A 23,164-nucleotide genomic window follows, 5' to 3' on the forward strand; every position below is an offset into this window, starting at 1 on the left:
GGGCTCCCTGCACCTGGGCCTTTGGAGGACTGGCCCTGTGCTTGCCAACGCTTCCCCTGCAGGGACCCAGAGCTGGGAGGTTGCATCTCTCAGCCCTGGGTCGGGCAGAGCCCCAGCGGGCCATGCCCACAACCTCTCTCAGCACGGGTCCCCCAGAAGGCTCCTTTGGGACCAGGATTCTCTTGCGGGTGACTCTTTAAGGTCTGGCCCCTGGATGGAGGGGCACCAGGAGTAGAGGAGCAGGAAGGGGAAGGGGTGGCCGTGCGAGGGGACACTTTCAGGCCAAGTCCCAGCTTCAGCCTGATCCTCCTGGGAACCCCGGGGTGTACGTCACACCTCCTGGTTGTCCCGCTCTCAGACAAGGAGCCGGGCTTCGCATTCCCCCAGCAGCCAGTCGTGGGCTGAGGACACCTGGGGCGTTGGGAACTCCCTGGCTTCTCCTTGGCTTAACATCTGGAGCTGCTTGTGAATCGTGCCGCCACACACACCCGAGTGCAGGTGTCTTCTGCACAGACTGCGGGCCTCGCTCTTCTGAATGCCGCTAGCTCGCCACCCACCCACGGGTGAACCTGGTCAGGGTACTTTCTCTCGGGGGCAGACTCTGATCCTGGCGGGCTACCGGTGTCTCTGTTTGCTCGTTTCTTTCTTCCATTTCGGGAAAGGCTTCCTTACTGGGTGTGGAAATCTCCTATGCCTTTCCTCGCCTATTCTGTCAGCTTTAAAATTCTCTTTCAGTTGCCACCCTCACAGATGGATTAGGAAACTCTTTCCGGTGCACTCATTAGTGAAATGACCTCAATGAAGCTGGAATCCAATATCTAATCGCCGATTTTTAGCGAGTCCACACGCCAGGGGGGTCGGGGTCCAATGCAGCCCCGGCCAGGCCCAGGCCCCTTGGAATGGGCCACAGGAGGACACAGAGGAGGGTCCCGGCCCCCACGGTCGCGTTGCCGGCAGTTCTCCAAGGGCTTGGGCGTTTTCCAGAGGTAGGAGATGGAGGGGACTGATTTCTTCAGCGCCCCACTAACCACGCCACCCCACCCATGGGACACATCCCAAGAGAGAGAGAGAGACGCCCCATACACTCGCTCCCCTCCCCCATGCGCTGTGCCCCAGCCCGGGCCCGGGGGAATAGGCGGCAGCCCACCCACAGGGTGGGGGGCGCAGCTGAAAGGGGTTGTCGGGGAGGGCGGCCCCTGCCTGGGGTCAAAGGGCGGGCGACCCGCGCGTGCGCAATCGGCGGCGGCGGCGGGGGCGGCCACGAGCTGGGGGTGGGCCAGGCGAGGAGAGGAAGGGGGCTGGAAGGTCTCCACCTTGGCGAGTCCAGCCGTGGAGGCGCATCTTGTGTGAGTGTGAGTGAGTGAGTGTGAGTGTGAGTGTGTGTGTGTGTGTGTGTGTGTGTATAGAGAGACAGCCCCCCACCCCGGCCCGCCGCTCCCTGCCCGCCCCGCCCCGCCCCGCCTGTCACCCCCGTCCCTCGGAGCCCGCCGGACCCGGCCGGTGAACTCAACAGGCCCGCCCGGTGCGGGTCAGCGCCGGCGCGGGGCCTGGGGCGGGAGGAGGCGGCGGGGAAGCGCAGAGAGGCTCGGCTTCTTGAGCGGGGCAGGGGCGCCCTCCGCCGTCTAGGGCCACACCACCCTGAACGCGCCCGATCTCGTCTGGTCTCGGAAGCTAAGCAGGGTCGGGCCTGGTTAGTACTTGGATGGGAGACCGCCTGGGAATACCGGGTGCCGTAGGCTTCTTTTTTTTTTTTTTTTTTTTTGCCTCTTGTTCTGTCCCCTCTCTGGGAGCGAGGCGGCGGCCCGGGGCGGGGGTCACCCCCACCCTCAGCGCCCGCCGCGGTGCCTGGCGCCCCAGCCCGCACCGTGGGGCCTCCTCTTGTCCCAAGCCGCGACACCGCCGTCACGCGGCAGCATGCGTGGCTTCTGGACTGTCAGGTCTCAGACCAAAGGTCTGCTCCGTGGGAACCGACACGCTGGAGGAAACCTTGAGAGTCTGAGAGGGGAGGGAGTTCCAGAAGAAGGCCAGGATGTCATTTTGAGGCAGTATGTGACCAGAACTCGTCCCGTTGCTTTTGGGGTTCTATGGGCTACACGTAGGAATCTTTGGTGGTGGCACCTGATGTTGGGGGATCCGGAGTCACACCCAGACCTGCCCCACAGGCCTCCTTTTACTTTTCTCTTCGGATTCATTATGTTTAAAAAGTGTCTCTTATCTCTATGATTGCATTTTCTTTTCTCTCTCTTTTCAAGCAGATGATGGGAGTCCAAGTATTAAGGTGACATGTGTTGCCCGTGCCCCCCTCCCCCCTGTGTTCTTATTCATTAACCTCTGATGTTGTTCCAGCGTATTGTGGGGGTACCAATGTTAAGGTCGGGTACGTTGCCCTCTCCCAGCCTCCCCCCTCGGGTCAGAGCCTCAAGTGCGCCCATCCCCCAGTCGGTGCGCACCCACCCCATTCCTAATGGAGGTGTATGCCCATCCCCTCCCCCCACCCGCCCGACACCCACCCGATGAAGGTGATTCCTCTGTGTCCACTTGGGTGTCCGTCGGTTCGTACCCATTTGCTGGTGAGCGCGAGCACGTGGTGCTCGTGTGTCCATTCTTGGGCTACCTGGCTTACTGGAACGGGTTCCAGCTCTGGCCAGGAGAACCACGAGAGGTGCCCTCTCACCGCTGCTCCTCCTAGCTGAATAGCACTCCGTGGTGTCCACGCGCCACATTTCATTTACGCACTCGTGGGTCGATGGGCACTCGGGTCGCTTCCAGGTCTTTGCGATTGTGACTTGTGCCCTGACTCTAACCCTAACCCTTACCCAGCCCCGTCTCCTCCTCGGCCCCTGCCTGACTGACTCCTTCCCGCCCGGCCTGTCACCTGTCACCGTCCTCTGCCCCTGCCTGACACGCTCCTCCCCGCCCGGGCCGTCACCGTCCTCGGCCCCTGCCTGACGGGGCTCCTCCGTCGCCTGGGCCTTCCAAGGGCTTGGTGTGGACGCTGGTTCCAGGACGCCCTCCCAGGAACCCGGTAGCAGGACGGCCGCAGCGTCTCGCGCCACCCAACCGTCCGCCGGCCGGCGGCCGTCGCTAAGTGGCCTGCGGGGGACGTGCCCCCACTGTGGGGCGGGCGCCCAGCCTGGTGTCTTCTCTGAGGCCCCGTGGCTGCTTTTCCCCCCCCCGCAAGGGGAGAGCCGCGGAGGTGGGGACCGCCTCCTCGTGGGGACGTACACCCAGCTCTCCACGTCGGATTCCGGGGCTCTCTGTCCTGCCAGAAGGCCCAGCTGGCCTGCGGGTCCTTAGAGTGGCAAAAACATCCGAAAACTGAGATTGAGGGTCCGGTGGTTGTCTGCACTTTTGTGCTGGGCACCCCAGGGAGGCCCGGGGGCTGGCTGGACAACGCGGTCTGCTGGGCGGGGGGGGGGGTTTGGAGGAGCAACTGATGCCCTTTGCACTTTGGGTAGCAAGTGTCTGAGGTGTCTCTGAGCCCTGCGCCATGTCGGGGGTGGGGGTGGGAGGTCGGGGGGGGGGTGGAGGAGCAGGAGGAGGAGGAGGAGGAGGAGGTGGGAAGGGCCGTGGCCTGCAGTCGTGTTCCCGGGGTGGCTTCTTCCACAGGCTGCTTGGCCTGGGCTCCCTGCACCTGGGCCTTTGGAGGACTGGCCCTGTGCTTGCCAACGCTTCCCCTGCAGGGACCCAGAGCTGGGAGGTTGCATCTCTCAGCCCTGGGTCGGGCAGAGCCCCAGCGGGCCATGCCCACAACCTCTCTCAGCACGGGTCCCCCAGAAGGCTCCTTTGGGACCAGGATTCTCTTGCGGGTGACTCTTTAAGGTCTGGCCCCTGGATGGAGGGGCACCAGGAGTAGAGGAGCAGGAAGGGGAAGGGGTGGCCGTGCGAGGGGACACTTTCAGGCCAAGTCCCAGCTTCAGCCTGATCCTCCTGGGAACCCCGGGGTGTACGTCACACCTCCTGGTTGTCCCGCTCTCAGACAAGGAGCCGGGCTTCGCATTCCCCCAGCAGCCAGTCGTGGGCTGAGGACACCTGGGGCGTTGGGAACTCCCTGGCTTCTCCTTGGCTTAACATCTGGAGCTGCTTGTGAATCGTGCCGCCACACACACCCGAGTGCAGGTGTCTTCTGCACAGACTGCGGGCCTCGCTCTTCTGAATGCCGCTAGCTCGCCACCCACCCACGGGTGAACCTGGTCAGGGTACTTTCTCTCGGGGGCAGACTCTGATCCTGGCGGGCTACCGGTGTCTCTGTTTGCTCGTTTCTTTCTTCCATTTCGGGAAAGGCTTCCTTACTGGGTGTGGAAATCTCCTATGCCTTTCCTCGCCTATTCTGTCAGCTTTAAAATTCTCTTTCAGTTGCCACCCTCACAGATGGATTAGGAAACTCTTTCCGGTGCACTCATTAGTGAAATGACCTCAATGAAGCTGGAATCCAATATCTAATCGCCGATTTTTAGCGAGTCCACACGCCAGGGGGGTCGGGGTCCAATGCAGCCCCGGCCAGGCCCAGGCCCCTTGGAATGGGCCACAGGAGGACACAGAGGAGGGTCCCGGCCCCCACGGTCGCGTTGCCGGCAGTTCTCCAAGGGCTTGGGCGTTTTCCAGAGGTAGGAGATGGAGGGGACTGATTTCTTCAGCGCCCCACTAACCACGCCACCCCACCCATGGGACACATCCCAAGAGAGAGAGAGAGACGCCCCATACACTCGCTCCCCTCCCACATGCGCTGTGCCCCAGCCCGGGCCCGGGGGAATAGGCGGCAGCCCACCCACAGGGTGGGGGGCGCAGCTGAAAGGGGTTGTCGGGGAGGGCGGCCCCTGCCTGGGGTCAAAGGGCGGGCGACCCGCGCGTGCGCAATCGGCGGCGGCGGCGGGGGCGGCCACGAGCTGGGGGTGGGCCAGGCGAGGAGAGGAAGGGGGCTGGAAGGTCTCCACCTTGGCGAGTCCAGCCGTGGAGGCGCATCTTGTGTGAGTGTGAGTGAGTGAGTGTGAGTGTGAGTGTGTGTGTGTGTGTGTGTGTGTGTATAGAGAGACAGCCCCCCACCCCGGCCCGCCGCTCCCTGCCCGCCCCGCCCCGCCCCGCCTGTCACCCCCGTCCCTCGGAGCCCGCCGGACCCGGCCGGTGAACTCAACAGGCCCGCCCGGTGCGGGTCAGCGCCGGCGCGGGGCCTGGGGCGGGAGGAGGCGGCGGGGAAGCGCAGAGAGGCTCGGCTTCTTGAGCGGGGCAGGGGCGCCCTCCGCCGTCTAGGGCCACACCACCCTGAACGCGCCCGATCTCGTCTGGTCTCGGAAGCTAAGCAGGGTCGGGCCTGGTTAGTACTTGGATGGGAGACCGCCTGGGAATACCGGGTGCCGTAGGCTTCTTTTTTTTTTTTTTTTTTTGCCTCTTGTTCTGTCCCCTCTCTGGGAGCGAGGCGGCGGCCCGGGGCGGGGGTCACCCCCACCCTCAGCGCCCGCCGCGGTGCCTGGCGCCCCAGCCCGCACCGTGGGGCCTCCTCTTGTCCCAAGCCACGACACCGCCGTCACGCGGCAGCATGCGTGGCTTCTGGACTGTCAGGTCTCAGACCAAAGGTCTGCTCCGTGGGAACCGACACGCTGGAGGAAACCTTGAGAGTCTGAGAGGGGAGGGAGTTCCAGAAGAAGGCCAGGATGTCATTTTGAGGGAGTATGTGACCAGAACTCGTCCCGTTGCTTTTGGGGTTCTATGGGCTACACGTAGGAATCTTTGGTGGTGGCACCTGATGTTGGGGGATCCGGAGTCACACCCAGACCTGCCCCACAGGCCTCCTTTTACTTTTCTCTTCGGATTCATTATGTTTAAAAAGTGTCTCTTATCTCTATGATTGCATTTTCTTTTCTCTCTCTTTTCAAGCAGATGATGGGAGTCCAAGTATTAAGGTGACATGTGTTGCCCGTGCCCCCCTCCCCCCTGTGTTCTTATTCATTAACCTCTGATGTTGTTCCAGCGTATTGTGGGGGTACCAATGTTAAGGTCGGGTACGTTGCCCTCTCCCAGCCTCCCCCCTCGGGTCAGAGCCTCAAGTGCGCCCATCCCCCAGTCGGTGCGCACCCACCCCATTCCTAATGGAGGTGTATGCCCATCCCCTCCCCCCACCCGCCCGACACCCACCCGATGAAGGTGATTCCTCTGTGTCCACTTGGGTGTCCGTCGGTTCGTACCCATTTGCTGGTGAGCGCGAGCACGTGGTGCTCGTGTGTCCATTCTTGGGCTACCTGGCTTACTGGAACGGGTTCCAGCTCTGGCCAGGAGAACCACGAGAGGTGCCCTCTCACCGCTGCTCCTCCTAGCTGAATAGCACTCCGTGGTGTCCACGCGCCACATTTCATTTACGCACTCGTGGGTCGATGGGCACTCGGGTCGCTTCCAGGTCTTTGCGATTGTGACTTGTGCCCTGACTCTAACCCTAACCCTTACCCAGCCCCGTCTCCTCCTCGGCCCCTGCCTGACTGACTCCTTCCCGCCCGGCCTGTCACCTGTCACCGTCCTCTGCCCCTGCCTGACACGCTCCTCCCCGCCCGGGCCGTCACCGTCCTCGGCCCCTGCCTGACGGGGCTCCTCCGTCGCCTGGGCCTTCCAAGGGCTTGGTGTGGACGCTGGTTCCAGGACGCCCTCCCAGGAACCCGGTAGCAGGGCGGCCGCAGCGTCTCGCGCCACCCAACCGTCCGCCGGCCGGCGGCCGTCGCTAAGTGGCCTGCGGGGGACGTGCCCCCACTGTGGGGCGGGCGCCCAGCCTGGTGTCTTCTCTGAGGCCCCGTGGCTGCTTTTCCCCCCCCCGCAAGGGGAGAGCCGCGGAGGTGGGGACCGCCTCCTCGTGGGGACGTACACCCAGCTCTCCACGTCGGATTCCGGGGCTCTCTGTCCTGCCAGAAGGCCCAGCTGGCCTGCGGGTCCTTAGAGTGGCAAAAACATCCGAAAACTGAGATTGAGGGTCCGGTGGTTGTCTGCACTTTTGTGCTGGGCACCCCAGGGAGGCCCGGGGGCTGGCTGGACAACGCGGTCTGCTGGGCGGGGGGGGGGTTTGGAGGAGCAACTGATGCCCTTTGCACTTTGGGTAGCAAGTGTCTGAGGTGTCTCTGAGCCCTGCGCCATGTCGGGGGTGGGGGTGGGAGGTCGGGGGGGGGTGGAGGAGCAGGAGGAGGAGGAGGAGGAGGAGGTGGGAAGGGCCGTGGCCTGCAGTCGTGTTCCCGGGGTGGCTTCTTCCACAGGCTGCTTGGCCTGGGCTCCCTGCACCTGGGCCTTTGGAGGACTGGCCCTGTGCTTGCCAACGCTTCCCCTGCAGGGACCCAGAGCTGGGAGGTTGCATCTCTCAGCCCTGGGTCGGGCAGAGCCCCAGCGGGCCATGCCCACAACCTCTCTCAGCACGGGTCCCCCAGAAGGCTCCTTTGGGACCAGGATTCTCTTGCGGGTGACTCTTTAAGGTCTGGCCCCTGGATGGAGGGGCACCAGGAGTAGAGGAGCAGGAAGGGGAAGGGGGTGGCCGTGCGAGGGGACACTTTGAGGCCAAGTCCCAGCTTCAGCCTGATCCTCCTGGGAACCCCGGGGTGTACGTCACACCTCCTGGTTGTCCCGCTCTGAGACAAGGAGCCGGGCTTCGCATTCCCCCAGCAGCCAGTCGTGGGCTGAGGACACCTGGGGCGTTGGGAACTCCCTGGCTTCTCCTTGGCTTAACATCTGGAGCTGCTTGTGAATCGTGCCGCCACACACACCCGAGTGCAGGTGTCTTCTGCACAGACTGCGGGCCTCGCTCTTCTGAATGCCGCTAGCTCGCCACCCACCCACGGGTGAACCTGGTCAGGGTACTTTCTCTCGGGGGCAGACTCTGATCCTGGCGGGCTACCGGTGTCTCTGTTTGCTCGTTTCTTTCTTCCATTTCGGGAAAGGCTTCCTTACTGGGTGTGGAAATCTCCTATGCCTTTCCTCGCCTATTCTGTCAGCTTTAAAATTCTCTTTCAGTTGCCACCCTCACAGATGGATTAGGAAACTCTTTCCGGTGCACTCATTAGTGAAATGACCTCAATGAAGCTGGAATCCAATATCTAATCGCCGATTTTTAGCGAGTCCACACGCCAGGGGGGTCGGGGTCCAATGCAGCCCCGGCCAGGCCCAGGCCCCTTGGACTGGGCCACAGGAGGACACAGAGGAGGGTCCCGGCCCCCACGGTCGCGTTGCCGGCAGTTCTCCAAGGGCTTGGGCGTTTTCCAGAGGTAGGAGATGGAGGGGACTGATTTCTTCAGCGCCCCACTAACCACGCCACCCCACCCATGGGACACATCCCAAGAGAGAGAGAGAGACGCCCCATACACTCGCTCCCCTCCCCCATGCGCTGTGCCCCAGCCCGGGCCCGGGGGAATAGGCGGCAGCCCACCCACAGGGTGGGGGGCGCAGCTGAAAGGGGTTGTCGGGGAGGGCGGCCCCTGCCTGGGGTCAAAGGGCGGGCGACCCGCGCGTGCGCAATCGGCGGCGGCGGCGGGGGCGGCCACGAGCTGGGGGTGGGCCAGGCGAGGAGAGGAAGGGGGCTGGAAGGTCTCCACCTTGGCGAGTCCAGCCGTGGAGGCGCATCTTGTGTGAGTGTGAGTGAGTGAGTGTGAGTGTGAGTGTGTGTGTGTGTGTGTGTGTGTGTATAGAGAGACAGCCCCCCACCCCGGCCCGCCGCTCCCTGCCCGCCCCGCCCCGCCCCGCCTGTCACCCCCGTCCCTCGGAGCCCGCCGGACCTGGCCGGTGAACTCAACAGGCCCGCCCGGTGCGGGTCAGCGCCGGCGCGGGGCCTGGGGCGGGAGGAGGCGGCGGGGAAGCGCAGAGAGGCTCGGCTTCTTGAGCGGGGCAGGGGCGCCCTCCGCCGTCTAGGGCCACACCACCCTGAACGCGCCCGATCTCGTCTGGTCTCGGAAGCTAAGCAGAGTCGGGCCTGGTTAGTACTTGGATGGGAGACCGCCTGGGAATACCGGGTGCCGTAGGCTTCTTTTTTTTTTTTTTTTTTTTGCCTCTTGTTCTGTCCCCTCTCTGGGAGCGAGGCGGCGGCCCGGGGCGGGGGTCACCCCCACCCTCAGCGCCCGCCGCGGTGCCTGGCGCCCCAGCCCGCACCGTGGGGCCTCCTCTTGTCCCAAGCCACGACACCGCCGTCACGCGGCAGCATGCGTGGCTTCTGGACTGTCAGGTCTCAGACCAAAGGTCTGCTCCGTGGGAACCGACACGCTGGAGGAAACCTTGAGAGTCTGAGAGGGGAGGGAGTTCCAGAAGAAGGCCAGGATGTCATTTTGAGGGAGTATGTGACCAGAACTCGTCCCGTTGCTTTTGGGGTTCTATGGGCTACACGTAGGAATCTTTGGTGGTGGCACCTGATGTTGGGGGATCCGGAGTCACACCCAGACCTGCCCCACAGGCCTCCTTTTACTTTTCTCTTCGGATTCATTATGTTTAAAAAGTGTCTCTTATCTCTATGATTGCATTTTCTTTTCTCTCTCTTTTCAAGCAGATGATGGGAGTCCAAGTATTAAGGTGACATGTGTTGCCCGTGCCCCCCTCCCCCCTGTGTTCTTATTCATTAACCTCTGATGTTGTTCCAGCGTATTGTGGGGGTACCAATGTTAAGGTCGGGTACGTTGCCCTCTCCCAGCCTCCCCCCTCGGGTCAGAGCCTCAAGTGCGCCCATCCCCCAGTCGGTGCGCACCCACCCCATTCCTAATGGAGGTGTATGCCCATCCCCTCCCCCCACCCGCCCGACACCCACCCGATGAAGGTGATTCCTCTGTGTCCACTTGGGTGTCCGTCGGTTCGTACCCATTTGCTGGTGAGCGCGAGCACGTGGTGCTCGTGTGTCCATTCTTGGGCTACCTGGCTTACTGGAACGGGTTCCAGCTCTGGCCAGGAGAACCACGAGAGGTGCCCTCTCACCGCTGCTCCTCCTAGCTGAATAGCACTCCGTGGTGTCCACGCGCCACATTTCATTTACGCACTCGTGGGTCGATGGGCACTCGGGTCGCTTCCAGGTCTTTGCGATTGTGACTTGTGCCCTGACTCTAACCCTAACCCTTACCCAGCCCCGTCTCCTCCTCGGCCCCTGCCTGACTGACTCCTTCCCGCCCGGCCTGTCACCTGTCACCGTCCTCTACCCCTGCCTGACACGCTCCTCCCCGCCCGGGCCGTCACCGTCCTCGGCCCCTGCCTGACGGGGCTCCTCCGTCGCCTGGGCCTTCCAAGGGCTTGGTGTGGACGCTGGTTCCAGGACACCCTCCCAGGAACCCGGTAGCAGGGCGGCCGCAGCGTCTCGCGCCACCCAACCGTCCGCCGGCCGGCGGCCGTCGCTAAGTGGCCTGCGGGGGACGTGCTCCCACTGTGGGGCGGGCGCCCAGCCTGGTGTCTTCTCTGAGGCCCCGTGGCTGCTTTTCCCCCCCCGCAAGGGGAGAGCCGCGGAGGTGGGGACCGCCTCCTCGTGGGGACGTACACCCAGCTCTCCACGTCGGATTCCGGGGCTCTCTGTCCTGCCAGAAGGCCCAGCTGGCCTGCGGGTCCTTAGAGTGGCAAAAACATCCGAAAACTGAGATTGAGGGTCCGGTGGTTGTCTGCACTTTTGTGCTGGGCACCCCAGGGAGGCCCGGGGGCTGGCTGGACAACGCGGTCTGCTGGGCGGGGGGGGGGTTTGGAGGAGCAACTGATGCCCTTTGCACTTTGGGTAGCAAGTGTCTGAGGTGTCTCTGAGCCCTGCGCCATGTCGGGGGTGGGGGTGGGAGGTCGGGGGGGGGTGGAGGAGCAGGAGGAGGAGGAGGAGGAGGAGGTGGGAAGGGCCGTGGCCTGCAGTCGTGTTCCAGGGGTGGCTTCTTCCACAGGCTGCTTGGCCTGGGCTCCCTGCACCTGGGCCTTTGGAGGACTGGCCCTGTGCTTGCCAACGCTTCCCCTGCAGGGACCCAGAGCTGGGAGGTTGCATCTCTCAGCCCTGGGTCGGGCAGAGCCCCAGCGGGCCATGCCCACAACCTCTCTCAGCACGGGTCCCCCAGAAGGCTCCTTTGGGACCAGGATTCTCTTGCGGGTGACTCTTTAAGGTCTGGCCCCTGGATGGAGGGGCACCAGGAGTAGAGGAGCAGGAAGGGGAAGGGGGTGGCCGTGCGAGGGGACACTTTGAGGCCAAGTCCCAGCTTCAGCCTGATCCTCCTGGGAACCCCGGGGTGTACGTCACACCTCCTGGTTGTCCCGCTCTGAGACAAGGAGCCGGGCTTCGCATTCCCCCAGCAGCCAGTCGTGGGCTGAGGACACCTGGGGCGTTGGGAACTCCCTGGCTTCTCCTTGGCTTAACATCTGGAGCTGCTTGTGAATCGTGCCGCCACACACCCGAGTGCAGGTGTCTTCTGCACAGACTGCGGGCCTCGCTCTTCTGAATGCCGCTAGCTCGCCACCCACCCACGGGTGAACCTGGTCAGGGTACTTTCTCTCGGGGGCAGACTCTGATCCTGGCGGGCTACCGGTGTCTCTGTTTGCTCGTTTCTTTCTTCCATTTCGGGAAAGGCTTCCTTACTGGGTGTGGAAATCTCCTATGCCTTTCCTCGCCTATTCTGTCAGCTTTAAAATTCTCTTTCAGTTGCCACCCTCACAGATGGATTAGGAAACTCTTTCCGGTGCACTCATTAGTGAAATGACCTCAATGAAGCTGGAATCCAATATCTAATCGCCGATTTTTAGCGAGTCCACACGCCAGGGGGGTCGGGGTCCAATGCAGCCCCGGCCAGGCCCAGGCCCCTTGGACTGGGCCACAGGAGGACACAGAGGAGGGTCCCGGCCCCCACGGTCGCGTTGCCGGCAGTTCTCCAAGGGCTTGGGCGTTTTCCAGAGGTAGGAGATGGAGGGGACTGATTTCTTCAGCGCCCCACTAACCACGCCACCCCACCCATGGGACACATCCCAAGAGAGAGAGAGAGACGCCCCATACACTCGCTCCCCTCCCCCATGCGCTGTGCCCCAGCCCGGGCCCGGGGGAATAGGCGGCAGCCCACCCACAGGGTGGGGGGCGCAGCTGAAAGGGGTTGTCGGGGAGGTCGGCCCCTGCCTGGGGTCAAAGGGCGGGCGACCCGCGCGTGCGCAATCGGCGGCGGCGGCGGGGGCGGCCACGAGCTGGGGGTGGGCCAGGCGAGGAGAGGAAGGGGGCTGGAAGGTCTCCACCTTGGCGAGTCCAGCCGTGGAGGCGCATCTTGTGTGAGTGTGAGTGAGTGAGTGTGAGTGTGAGTGTGTGTGTGTGTGTGTGTGTGTGTATAGAGAGACAGCCCCCCACCCCGGCCCGCCGCTCCCTGCCCGCCCCGCCCCGCCCCGCCTGTCACCCCCGTCCCTCGGAGCCCGCCGGACCCGGCCGGTGAACTCAACAGGCCCGCCCGGTGCGGGTCAGCGCCGGCGCGGGGCCTGGGGCGGGAGGAGGCGGCGGGGAAGCGCAGAGAGGCTCGGCTTCTTGAGCGGGGCAGGGGCGCCCTCCGCCGTCTAGGGCCACACCACCCTGAACGCGCCCGATCTCGTCTGGTCTCGGAAGCTAAGCAGGGTCGGGCCTGGTTAGTACTTGGATGGGAGACCGCCTGGGAATACCGGGTGCCGTAGGCTTCTTTTTTTTTTTTTTTTTTTGCCTCTTGTTCTGTCCCCTCTCTGGGAGCGAGGCGGCGGCCCGGGGCGGGGGTCACCCCCACCCTCAGCGCCCGCCGCGGTGCCTGGCGCCCCAGCCCGCACCGTGGGGCCTCCTCTTGTCCCAAGCCACGACACCGCCGTCACGCGGCAGCATGCGTGGCTTCTGGACTGTCAGGTCTCAGACCAAAGGTCTGCTCCGTGGGAACCGACACGCTGGAGGAAACCTTGAGAGTCTGAGAGGGGAGGGAGTTCCAGAAGAAGGCCAGGATGTCATTTTGAGGGAGTATGTGACCAGAACTCGTCCCGTTGCTTTTGGGGTTCTATGGGCTACACGTAGGAATCTTTGGTGGTGGCACCTGATGTTGGGGGATCCGGAGTCACACCCAGACCTGCCCCACAGGCCTCCTTTTACTTTTCTCTTCGGATTCATTATGTTTAAAAAGTGTCTCTTATCTCTATGATTGCATTTTCTTTTCTCTCTCTTTTCAAGCAGATGATGGGAGTCCAAGTATTAAGGTGACATGTGTTGCCCGTGCCCCCCTCCCCCCTGTGTTCTTATTCATTAACCTCTGATGTTGTTCCAGCGTATTGTGGGGGTACCAATGTTAAGGTCGGGTACGTTGCCCTCTCCCAGCCTCCCCCCTCGGGTCAGAGCCTCAAGTGCGCCCATCCCCCAGTCGGTGCGCACCCACCCCATTCCTAATGGAGGTGTATGCCCATCCCCTCCCCCCACCCGCCCGACACCCACCCGATGAAGGTGATTCCTCTGTGTCCACTTGGGTGTCCGTCGGTTCGTACCCATTTGCTGGTGAGCGCGAGCACGTGGTGCTCGTGTGTCCATTCTTGGGCTACCTGGCTTACTGGAACGGGTTCCAGCTCTGGCCAGGAGAACCACGAGAGGTGCCCTCTCACCGCTGCTCCTCCTAGCTGAATAGCACTCCGTGGTGTCCACGCGCCACATTTCATTTACGCACTCGTGGGTCGATGGGCACTCGGGTCGCTTCCAGGTCTTTGCGATTGTGACTTGTGCCCTGACTCTAACCCTAACCCTTACCCAGCCCCGTCTCCTCCTCGGCCCCTGCCTGACTGACTCCTTCCCGCCCGGCCTGTCACCTGTCACCGTCCTCTGCCCCTGCCTGACACGCTCCTCCCCGCCCGGGCCGTCACCGTCCTCGGCCCCTGCCTGACGGGGCTCCTCCGTCGCCTGGGCCTTCCAAGGGCTTGGTGTGGAGGCTGGTTCCAGGACGCCCTCCCAGGAACCCGGTAGCAGGGCGGCCGCAGCGTCTCGCGCCACCCAACCGTCCGCCGGCCGGCGGCCGTCGCTAAGTGGCCTGCGGGGGACGTGCCCCCACTGTGGGGCGGGCGCCCAGCCTGGTGTCTTCTCTGAGGCCCCGTGGCTGCTTTTCCCCCCCCCGCAAGGGGAGAGCCGCGGAGGTGGGGACCGCCTCCTCGTGGGGACGTACACCCAGCTCTCCACGTCGGATTCCGGGGCTCTCTGTCCTGCCAGAAGGCCCAGCTGGCCTGCGGGTCCTTAGAGTGGCAAAAACATCCGAAAACTGAGATTGAGGGTCCGGTGGTTGTCTGCACTTTTGTGCTGGGCACCCCAGGGAGGCCCGGGGGCTGGCTGGACAACGCGGTCTGCTGGGCGGGGGGGGGGGTTTGGAGGAGCAACTGATGCCCTTTGCACTTTGGGTAGCAAGTGTCTGAGGTGTCTCTGAGCCCTGCGCCATGTCGGGGGTGGGGGTGGGAGGTCGGGGGGGGGTGGAGGAGCAGGAGGAGGAGGAGGAGGAGGAGGTGGGAAGGGCCGTGGCCTGCAGTCGTGTTCCCGGGGTGGCTTCTTCCACAGGCTGCTTGGCCTGGGCTCCCTGCACCTGGGCCTTTGGAGGACTGGCCCTGTGCTTGCCAACGCTTCCCCTGCAGGGACCCAGAGCTGGGAGGTTGCATCTCTCAGCCCTGGGTCGGGCAGAGCCCCAGCGGGCCATGCCCACAACCTCTCTCAGCACGGGTCCCCCAGAAGGCTCCTTTGGGACCAGGATTCTCTTGCGGGTGACTCTTTAAGGTCTGGCCCCTGGATGGAGGGGCACCAGGAGTAGAGGAGCAGGAAGGGGAAGGGGGTGGCCGTGCGAGGGGACACTTTGAGGCCAAGTCCCAGCTTCAGCGTGATCCTCCTGGGAACCCCGGGGTGTACGTCACACCTCCTGGTTGTCCCGCTCTGAGACAAGGAGCCGGGCTTCGCATTCCCCCAGCAGCCAGTCGTGGGCTGAGGACACCTGGGGCGTTGGGAACTCCCTGGCTTCTCCTTGGCTTAACATCTGGAGCTGCTTGTGAATCGTGCCGCCACACACACCCGAGTGCAGGTGTCTTCTGCACAGACTGCGGGCCTCGCTCTTCTGAATGCCGCTAGCTCGCCACCCACCCACGGGTGAACCTGGTCAGGGTACTTTCTCTCGGGGGCAGACTCTGATCCTGGCGGGCTACCGGTGTCTCTGTTTGCTCGTTTCTTTCTTCCATTTCGGGAAAGGCTTCCTTACTGGGTGTGGAAATCTCCTATGCCTTTCCTCGCCTATTCTGTCAGCTTTAAAATTCTCTTTCAGTTGCCACCCTCACAGATGGATTAGGAAACTCTTTCCGGTGCACTCATTAGTGAAATGACCTCAATGAAGCTGGAATCCAATATCTAATCGCCGATTTTTAGCGAGTCCACACGCCAGGGGGGTCGGGGTCCAATGCAGCCCCGGCCAGGCCCAGGCCCCTTGGACTGGGCCACAGGAGGACACAGAGGAGGGTCCCGGCCCCCACGGTCGCGTTGCCGGCAGTTCTCCAAGGGCTTGGGCGTTTTCCAGAGGTAGGAGATGGAGGGGACTGATTTCTTCAGCGCCCCACTAACCACGCCACCCCACCCATGGGACACATCCCAAGAGAGAGAGAGAGACGCCCCATACACTCGCTCCCCTCCCCCATGCGCTGTGCCCCAGCCCGGGCCCGGGGGAATAGGCGGCAGCCCACCCACAGGGTGGGGGGCGCAGCTGAAAGGGGTTGTCGGGGAGGGCGGCCCCTGCCTGGGGTCAAAGGGCGGGCGACCCGCGCGTGCGCAATCGGCGGCGGCGGCGGGGGCGGCCACGAGCTGGGGGTGGGCCAGGCGAGGAGAGGAAGGGGGCTGGAAGGTCTCCACCTTGGCGAGTCCAGCCGTGGAGGCGCATCTTGTGTGAGTGTGAGTGAGTGAGTGTGAGTGTGAGTGTGTGTGTGTGTGTGTGTGTGTGTATAGAGAGACAGCCCCCCACCCCGGCCCGCCGCTCCCTGCCCGCCCCGCCCCGCCCCGCCTGTCACCCCCGTCCCTCGGAGCCCGCCGGACCTGGCCGGTGAACTCAACAGGCCCGCCCGGTGCGGGTCAGCGCCGGCGCGGGGCCTGGGGCGGGAGGAGGCGGCGGGGAAGCGCAGAGAGGCTCGGCTTCTTGAGCGGGGCAGGGGCGCCCTCCGCCGTCTAGGGCCACACCACCCTGAACGCGCCCGATCTCGTCTGGTCTCGGAAGCTAAGCAGAGTCGGGCCTGGTTAGTACTTGGATGGGAGACCGCCTGGGAATACCGGGTGCCGTAGGCTTCTTTTTTTTTTTTTTTTTTTTGCCTCTTGTTCTGTCCCCTCTCTGGGAGCGAGGCGGCGGCCCGGGGCGGGGGTCACCCCCACCCTCAGCGCCCGCCGCGGTGCCTGGCGCCCCAGCCCGCACCGTGGGGCCTCCTCTTGTCCCAAGCCACGACACCGCCGTCACGCGGCAGCATGCGTGGCTTCTGGACTGTCAGGTCTCAGACCAAAGGTCTGCTCCGTGGGAACCGACACGCTGGAGGAAACCTTGAGAGTCTGAGAGGGGAGGGAGTTCCAGAAGAAGGCCAGGATGTCATTTTGAGGGAGTATGTGACCAGAACTCGTCCCGTTGCTTTTGGGGTTCTATGGGCTACACGTAGGAATCTTTGGTGGTGGCACCTGATGTTGGGGGATCCGGAGTCACACCCAGACCTGCCCCACAGGCCTCCTTTTACTTTTCTCTTCGGATTCATTATGTTTAAAAAGTGTCTCTTATCTCTATGATTGCATTTTCTTTTCTCTCTCTTTTCAAGCAGATGATGGGAGTCCAAGTATTAAGGTGACATGTGTTGCCCGTGCCCCCCTCCCCCCTGTGTTCTTATTCATTAACCTCTGATGTTGTTCCAGCGTATTGTGGGGGTACCAATGTTAAGGTCGGGTACGTTGCCCTCTCCCAGCCTCCCCCCTCGGGTCAGAGCCTCAAGTGCGCCCATCCCCCAGTCGGTGCGCACCCACCCCATTCCTAATGGAGGTGTATGCCCATCCCCTCCCCCCACCCGCCCGACACCCACCCGATGAAGGTGATTCCTCTGTGTCCACTTGGGTGTCCGTCGGTTCGTACCCATTTGCTGGTGAGCGCGAGCACGTGGTGCTCGTGTGTCCATTCTTGGGCTACCTGGCTTACTGGAACGGGTTCCAGCTCTGGCCAGGAGAACCACGAGAGGTGCCCTCTCACCGCTGCTCCTCCTAGCTGAATAGCACTCCGTGGTGTCCACGCGCCACATTTCATTTACGCACTCGTGGGTCGATGGGCACTCGGGTCGCTTCCAGGTCTTTGCGATTGTGACTTGTGCCCTGACTCTAACCCTAACCCTTACCCAGCCCCGTCTCCTCCTCGGCCCCTGCCTGACTGACTCCTTCCCGCCCGGCCTGTCACCTGTCACCGTCCTCTACCCCTGCCTGACACGCTCCTCCCCGCCCGGGCCGTCACCGTCCTCGGCCCCTGCCTGACGGGGCTCCTCCGTCGCCTGGGCCTTCCAAGGGCTTGGTGTGGACGCTGGTTCCAGGACACCCTCCCAGGAACCCGGTAGCAGGGCGGCCGCAGCGTCTCGCGCCACCCAACCGTCCGCCGGCCGGCGGCCGTCGCTAAGTGGCCTGCGGGGGACGTGCTCCCACTGTGGGGCGGGCGCCCAGCCTGGTGTCTTCTCTGAGGCCCCGTGGCTGCTTTTCCCCCCCCGCAAGGGGAGAGCCGCGGAGGTGGGGACCGCCTCCTCGTGGGGACGTACACCCAGCTCTCCACGTCGGATTCCGGGGCTCTCTGTCCTGCCAGAAGGCCCAGCTGGCCTGCGGGTCCTTAGAGTGGCAAAAACATCCGAAAACTGAGATTGAGGGTCCGGTGGTTGTCTGCACTTTTGTGCTGGGCACCCCAGGGAGGCCCGGGGGCTGGCTGGACAACGCGGTCTGCTGGGCGGGGGGGGGGTTTGGAGGAGCAACTGATGCCCTTTGCACTTTGGGTAGCAAGTGTCTGAGGTGTCTCTGAGCCCTGCGCCATGTCGGGGGTGGGGGTGGGAGGTCGGGGGGGGGTGGAGGAGCAGGAGGAGGAGGAGGAGGAGGAGGTGGGAAGGGCCGTGGCCTGCAGTCGTGTTCCAGGGGTGGCTTCTTCCACAGGCTGCTTGGCCTGGGCTCCCTGCACCTGGGCCTTTGGAGGACTGGCCCTGTGCTTGCCAACGCTTCCCCTGCAGGGACCCAGAGCTGGGAGGTTGCATCTCTCAGCCCTGGGTCGGGCAGAGCCCCAGCGGGCCATGCCCACAACCTCTCTCAGCACGGGTCCCCCAGAAGGCTCCTTTGGGACCAGGATTCTCTTGCGGGTGACTCTTTAAGGTCTGGCCCCTGGATGGAGGGGCACCAGGAGTAGAGGAGCAGGAAGGGGAAGGGGGTGGCCGTGCGAGGGGACACTTTGAGGCCAAGTCCCAGCTTCAGCCTGATCCTCCTGGGAACCCCGGGGTGTACGTCACACCTCCTGGTTGTCCCGCTCTGAGACAAGGAGCCGGGCTTCGCATTCCCCCAGCAGCCAGTCGTGGGCTGAGGACACCTGGGGCGTTGGGAACTCCCTGGCTTCTCCTTGGCTTAACATCTGGAGCTGCTTGTGAATCGTGCCGCCACACACCCGAGTGCAGGTGTCTTCTGCACAGACTGCGGGCCTCGCTCTTCTGAATGCCGCTAGCTCGCCACCCACCCACGGGTGAACCTGGTCAGGGTACTTTCTCTCGGGGGCAGACTCTGATCCTGGCGGGCTACCGGTGTCTCTGTTTGCTCGTTTCTTTCTTCCATTTCGGGAAAGGCTTCCTTACTGGGTGTGGAAATCTCCTATGCCTTTCCTCGCCTATTCTGTCAGCTTTAAAATTCTCTTTCAGTTGCCACCCTCACAGATGGATTAGGAAACTCTTTCCGGTGCACTCATTAGTGAAATGACCTCAATGAAGCTGGAATCCAATATCTAATCGCCGATTTTTAGCGAGTCCACACGCCAGGGGGGTCGGGGTCCAATGCAGCCCCGGCCAGGCCCAGGCCCCTTGGACTGGGCCACAGGAGGACACAGAGGAGGGTCCCGGCCCCCACGGTCGCGTTGCCGGCAGTTCTCCAAGGGCTTGGGCGTTTTCCAGAGGTAGGAGATGGAGGGGACTGATTTCTTCAGCGCCCCACTAACCACGCCACCCCACCCATGGGACACATCCCAAGAGAGAGAGAGAGACGCCCCATACACTCGCTCCCCTCCCCCATGCGCTGTGCCCCAGCCCGGGCCCGGGGGAATAGGCGGCAGCCCACCCACAGGGTGGGGGGCGCAGCTGAAAGGGGTTGTCGGGGAGGTCGGCCCCTGCCTGGGGTCAAAGGGCGGGCGACCCGCGCGTGCGCAATCGGCGGCGGCGGCGGGGGCGGCCACGAGCTGGGGGTGGGCCAGGCGAGGAGAGGAAGGGGGCTGGAAGGTCTCCACCTTGGCGAGTCCAGCCGTGGAGGCGCATCTTGTGTGAGTGTGAGTGAGTGAGTGTGAGTGTGAGTGTGTGTGTGTGTGTGTGTGTGTGTATAGAGAGACAGCCCCCCACCCCGGCCCGCCGCTCCCTGCCCGCCCCGCCCCGCCCCGCCTGTCACCCCCGTCCCTCGGAGCCCGCCGGACCCGGCCGGTGAACTCAACAGGCCCGCCCGGTGCGGGTCAGCGCCGGCGCGGGGCCTGGGGCGGGAGGAGGCGGCGGGGAAGCGCAGAGAGGCTCGGCTTCTTGAGCGGGGCAGGGGCGCCCTCCGCCGTCTAGGGCCACACCACCCTGAACGCGCCCGATCTCGTCTGGTCTCGGAAGCTAAGCAGGGTCGGGCCTGGTTAGTACTTGGATGGGAGACCGCCTGGGAATACCGGGTGCCGTAGGCTTCTTTTTTTTTTTTTTTTTTTTGCCTCTTGTTCTGTCCCCTCTCTGGGAGCGAGGCGGCGGCCCGGGGCGGGGGTCACCCCCACCCTCAGCGCCCGCCGCGGTGCCTGGCGCCCCAGCCCGCACCGTGGGGCCTCCTCTTGTCCCAAGCCACGACACCGCCGTCACGCGGCAGCATGCGTGGCTTCTGGACTGTCAGGTCTCAGACCAAAGGTCTGCTCCGTGGGAACCGACACGCTGGAGGAAACCTTGAGAGTCTGAGAGGGGAGGGAGTTCCAGAAGAAGGCCAGGATGTCATTTTGAGGGAGTATGTGACCAGAACTCGTCCCGTTGCTTTTGGGGTTCTATGGGCTACACGTAGGAATCTTTGGTGGTGGCACCTGATGTTGGGGGATCCGGAGTCACACCCAGACCTGCCCCACAGGCCTCCTTTTACTTTTCTCTTCGGATTCATTATGTTTAAAAAGTGTCTCTTATCTCTATGATTGCATTTTCTTTTCTCTCTCTTTTCAAGCAGATGATGGGAGTCCAAGTATTAAGGTGACATGTGTTGCCCGTGCCCCCCTCCCCCCTGTGTTCTTATTCATTAACCTCTGATGTTGTTCCAGCGTATTGTGGGGGTACCAATGTTAAGGTCGGGTACGTTGCCCTCTCCCAGCCTCCCCCCTCGGGTCAGAGCCTCAAGTGCGCCCATCCCCCAGTCGGTGCGCACCCACCCCATTCCTAATGGAGGTGTATGCCCATCCCCTCCCCCCACCCGCCCGACACCCACCCGATGAAGGTGATTCCTCTGTGTCCACTTGGGTGTCCGTCGGTTCGTACCCATTTGCTGGTGAGCGCGAGCACGTGGTGCTCGTGTGTCCATTCTTGGGCTACCTGGCTTACTGGAACGGGTTCCAGCTCTGGCCAGGAGAACCACGAGAGGTGCCCTCTCACCGCTGCTCCTCCTAGCTGAATAGCACTCCGTGGTGTCCACGCGCCACATTTCATTTACGCACTCGTGGGTCGATGGGCACTCGGGTCGCTTCCAGGTCTTTGCGATTGTGACTTGTGCCCTGACTCTAACCCTAACCCTTACCCAGCCCCGTCTCCTCCTCGGCCCCTGCCTGACTGACTCCTTCCCGCCCGGCCTGTCACCTGTCACCGTCCTCTGCCCCTGCCTGACACGCTCCTCCCCGCCCGGGCCGTCACCGTCCTCGGCCCCTGCCTGACGGGGCTCCTCCGTCGCCTGGGCCTTCCAAGGGCTTGGTGTGGACGCTGGTTCCAGGACGCCCTCCCAGGAACCCGGTAGCAGGGCGGCCGCAGCGTCTCGCGCCACCCAACCGTCCGCCGGCCGGCGGCCGTCGCTAAGTGGCCTGCGGGGGACGTGCCCCCACTGTGGGGCGGGCGCCCAGCCTGGTGTCTTCTCTGAGGCCCCGTGGCTGCTTTTCCCCCCCCCGCAAGGGGAGAGCCGCGGAGGTGGGGACCGCCTCCTCGTGGGGACGTACACCCAGCTCTCCACGTCGGATTCCGGGGCTCTCTGTCCTGCCAGAAGGCCCAGCTGGCCTGCGGGTCCTTAGAGTGGCAAAAACATCCGAAAACTGAGATTGAGGGTCCGGTGGTTGTCTGCACTTTTGTGCTGGGCACCCCAGGGAGGCCCGGGGGCTGGCTGGACAACGCGGTCTGCTGGGCGGGGGGGGGGGTTTGGAGGAGCAACTGATGCCCTTTGCACTTTGGGTAGCAAGTGTCTGAGGTGTCTCTGAGCCCTGCGCCATGTCGGGGGTGGGGGTGGGAGGTCGGGGGGGGGTGGAGGAGCAGGAGGAGGAGGAGGAGGAGGAGGTGGGAAGGGCCGTGGCCTGCAGTCGTGTTCCCGGGGTGGCTTCTTCCACAGGCTGCTTGGCCTGGGCTCCCTGCACCTGGGCCTTTGGAGGACTGGCCCTGTGCTTGCCAACGCTTCCCCTGCAGGGACCCAGAGCTGGGAGGTTGCATCTCTCAGCCCTGGGTCGGGCAGAGCCCCAGCGGGCCATGCCCACAACCTCTCTCAGCACGGGTCCCCCAGAAGGCTCCTTTGGGACCAGGATTCTCTTGCGGGTGACTCTTTAAGGTCTGGCCCCTGGATGGAGGGGCACCAGGAGTAGAGGAGCAGGAAGGGGAAGGGGGTGGCCGTGCGAGGGGACACTTTGAGGCCAAGTCCCAGCTTCAGCCTGATCCTCCTGGGAACCCCGGGGTGTACGTCACACCTCCTGGTTGTCCCGCTCTGAGACAAGGAGCCGGGCTTCGCATTCCCCCAGCAGCCAGTCGTGGGCTGAGGACACCTGGGGCGTTGGGAACTCCCTGGCTTCTCCTTGGCTTAACATCTGGAGCTGCTTGTGAATCGTGCCGCCACACACACCCGAGTGCAGGTGTCTTCTGCACAGACTGCGGGCCTCGCTCTTCTGAATGCCGCTAGCTCGCCACCCACCCACGGGTGAACCTGGTCAGGGTACTTTCTCTCGGGGGCAGACTCTGATCCTGGCGGGCTACCGGTGTCTCTGTTTGCTCGTTTCTTTCTTCCATTTCGGGAAAGGCTTCCTTACTGGGTGTGGAAATCTCCTATGCCTTTCCTCGCCTATTCTGTCAGCTTTAAAATTCTCTTTCAGTTGCCACCCTCACAGATGGATTAGGAAACTCTTTCCGGTGCACTCATTAGTGAAATGACCTCAATGAAGCTGGAATCCAATATCTAATCGCCGATTTTTAGCGAGTCCACACGCCAGGGGGGTCGGGGTCCAATGCAGCCCCGGCCAGGCCCAGGCCCCTTGGACTGGGCCACAGGAGGACACAGAGGAGGGTCCCGGCCCCCACGGTCGCGTTGCCGGCAGTTCTCCAAGGGCTTGGGCGTTTTCCAGAGGTAGGAGATGGAGGGGACTGATTTCTTCAGCGCCCCACTAACCACGCCACCCCACCCATGGGACACATCCCAAGAGAGAGAGAGAGACGCCCCATACACTCGCTCCCCTCCCCCATGCGCTGTGCCCCAGCCCGGGCCCGGGGGAATAGGCGGCAGCCCACCCACAGGGTGGGGGGCGCAGCTGAAAGGGGTTGTCGGGGAGGGCGGCCCCTGCCTGGGGTCAAAGGGCGGGCGACCCGCGCGTGCGCAATCGGCGGCGGCGGCGGGGGCGGCCACGAGCTGGGGGTGGGCCAGGCGAGGAGAGGAAGGGGGCTGGAAGGTCTCCACCTTGGCGAGTCCAGCCGTGGAGGCGCATCTTGTGTGAGTGTGAGTGAGTGAGTGTGAGTGTGAGTGTGTGTGTGTGTGTGTGTGTGTGTATAGAGAGACAGCCCCCCACCCCGGCCCGCCGCTCCCTGCCCGCCCCGCCCC

The 23,164-nt window shown here is 63.6% G+C and overlaps 6 non-coding genes across 6 annotated transcripts; all 6 read left to right on the forward strand.

The window, feature by feature from the left end:
* The first annotated feature begins 1,620 nt into the window (after positions 1-1,620).
* Positions 1,621-1,739, forward strand: LOC142874399 (5S ribosomal RNA). Its single transcript, XR_012922216.1, has one exon. It is a non-coding gene; the product is annotated as a 5S ribosomal RNA (ribosomal RNA).
* A 3,502-nt stretch (positions 1,740-5,241) lies between these two features.
* Positions 5,242-5,360, forward strand: LOC142874400 (5S ribosomal RNA). Its single transcript, XR_012922217.1, has one exon. It is a non-coding gene; the product is annotated as a 5S ribosomal RNA (ribosomal RNA).
* Positions 5,361-8,859: 3,499 nt separating this feature from the next.
* Positions 8,860-8,978, forward strand: LOC142874425 (5S ribosomal RNA). The gene has a single exon (XR_012922242.1). It is a non-coding gene; the product is annotated as a 5S ribosomal RNA (ribosomal RNA).
* A 3,497-nt stretch (positions 8,979-12,475) lies between these two features.
* Positions 12,476-12,594, forward strand: LOC142874401 (5S ribosomal RNA). The gene has a single exon (XR_012922218.1). It is a non-coding gene; the product is annotated as a 5S ribosomal RNA (ribosomal RNA).
* A 3,500-nt stretch (positions 12,595-16,094) lies between these two features.
* LOC142874426 (5S ribosomal RNA) lies at positions 16,095-16,213 on the forward strand. The gene has a single exon (XR_012922243.1). It is a non-coding gene; the product is annotated as a 5S ribosomal RNA (ribosomal RNA).
* Positions 16,214-19,710: 3,497 nt separating this feature from the next.
* Positions 19,711-19,829, forward strand: LOC142874402 (5S ribosomal RNA). Its single transcript, XR_012922219.1, has one exon. It is a non-coding gene; the product is annotated as a 5S ribosomal RNA (ribosomal RNA).
* Positions 19,830-23,164: the final 3,335 nt, after the last annotated feature.

Source organism: Microcebus murinus, chromosome 12 (assembly GCF_040939455.1).
Source record: "Microcebus murinus isolate Inina chromosome 12, M.murinus_Inina_mat1.0, whole genome shotgun sequence".
NCBI lineage: Eukaryota > Metazoa > Chordata > Mammalia > Primates > Cheirogaleidae > Microcebus > Microcebus murinus.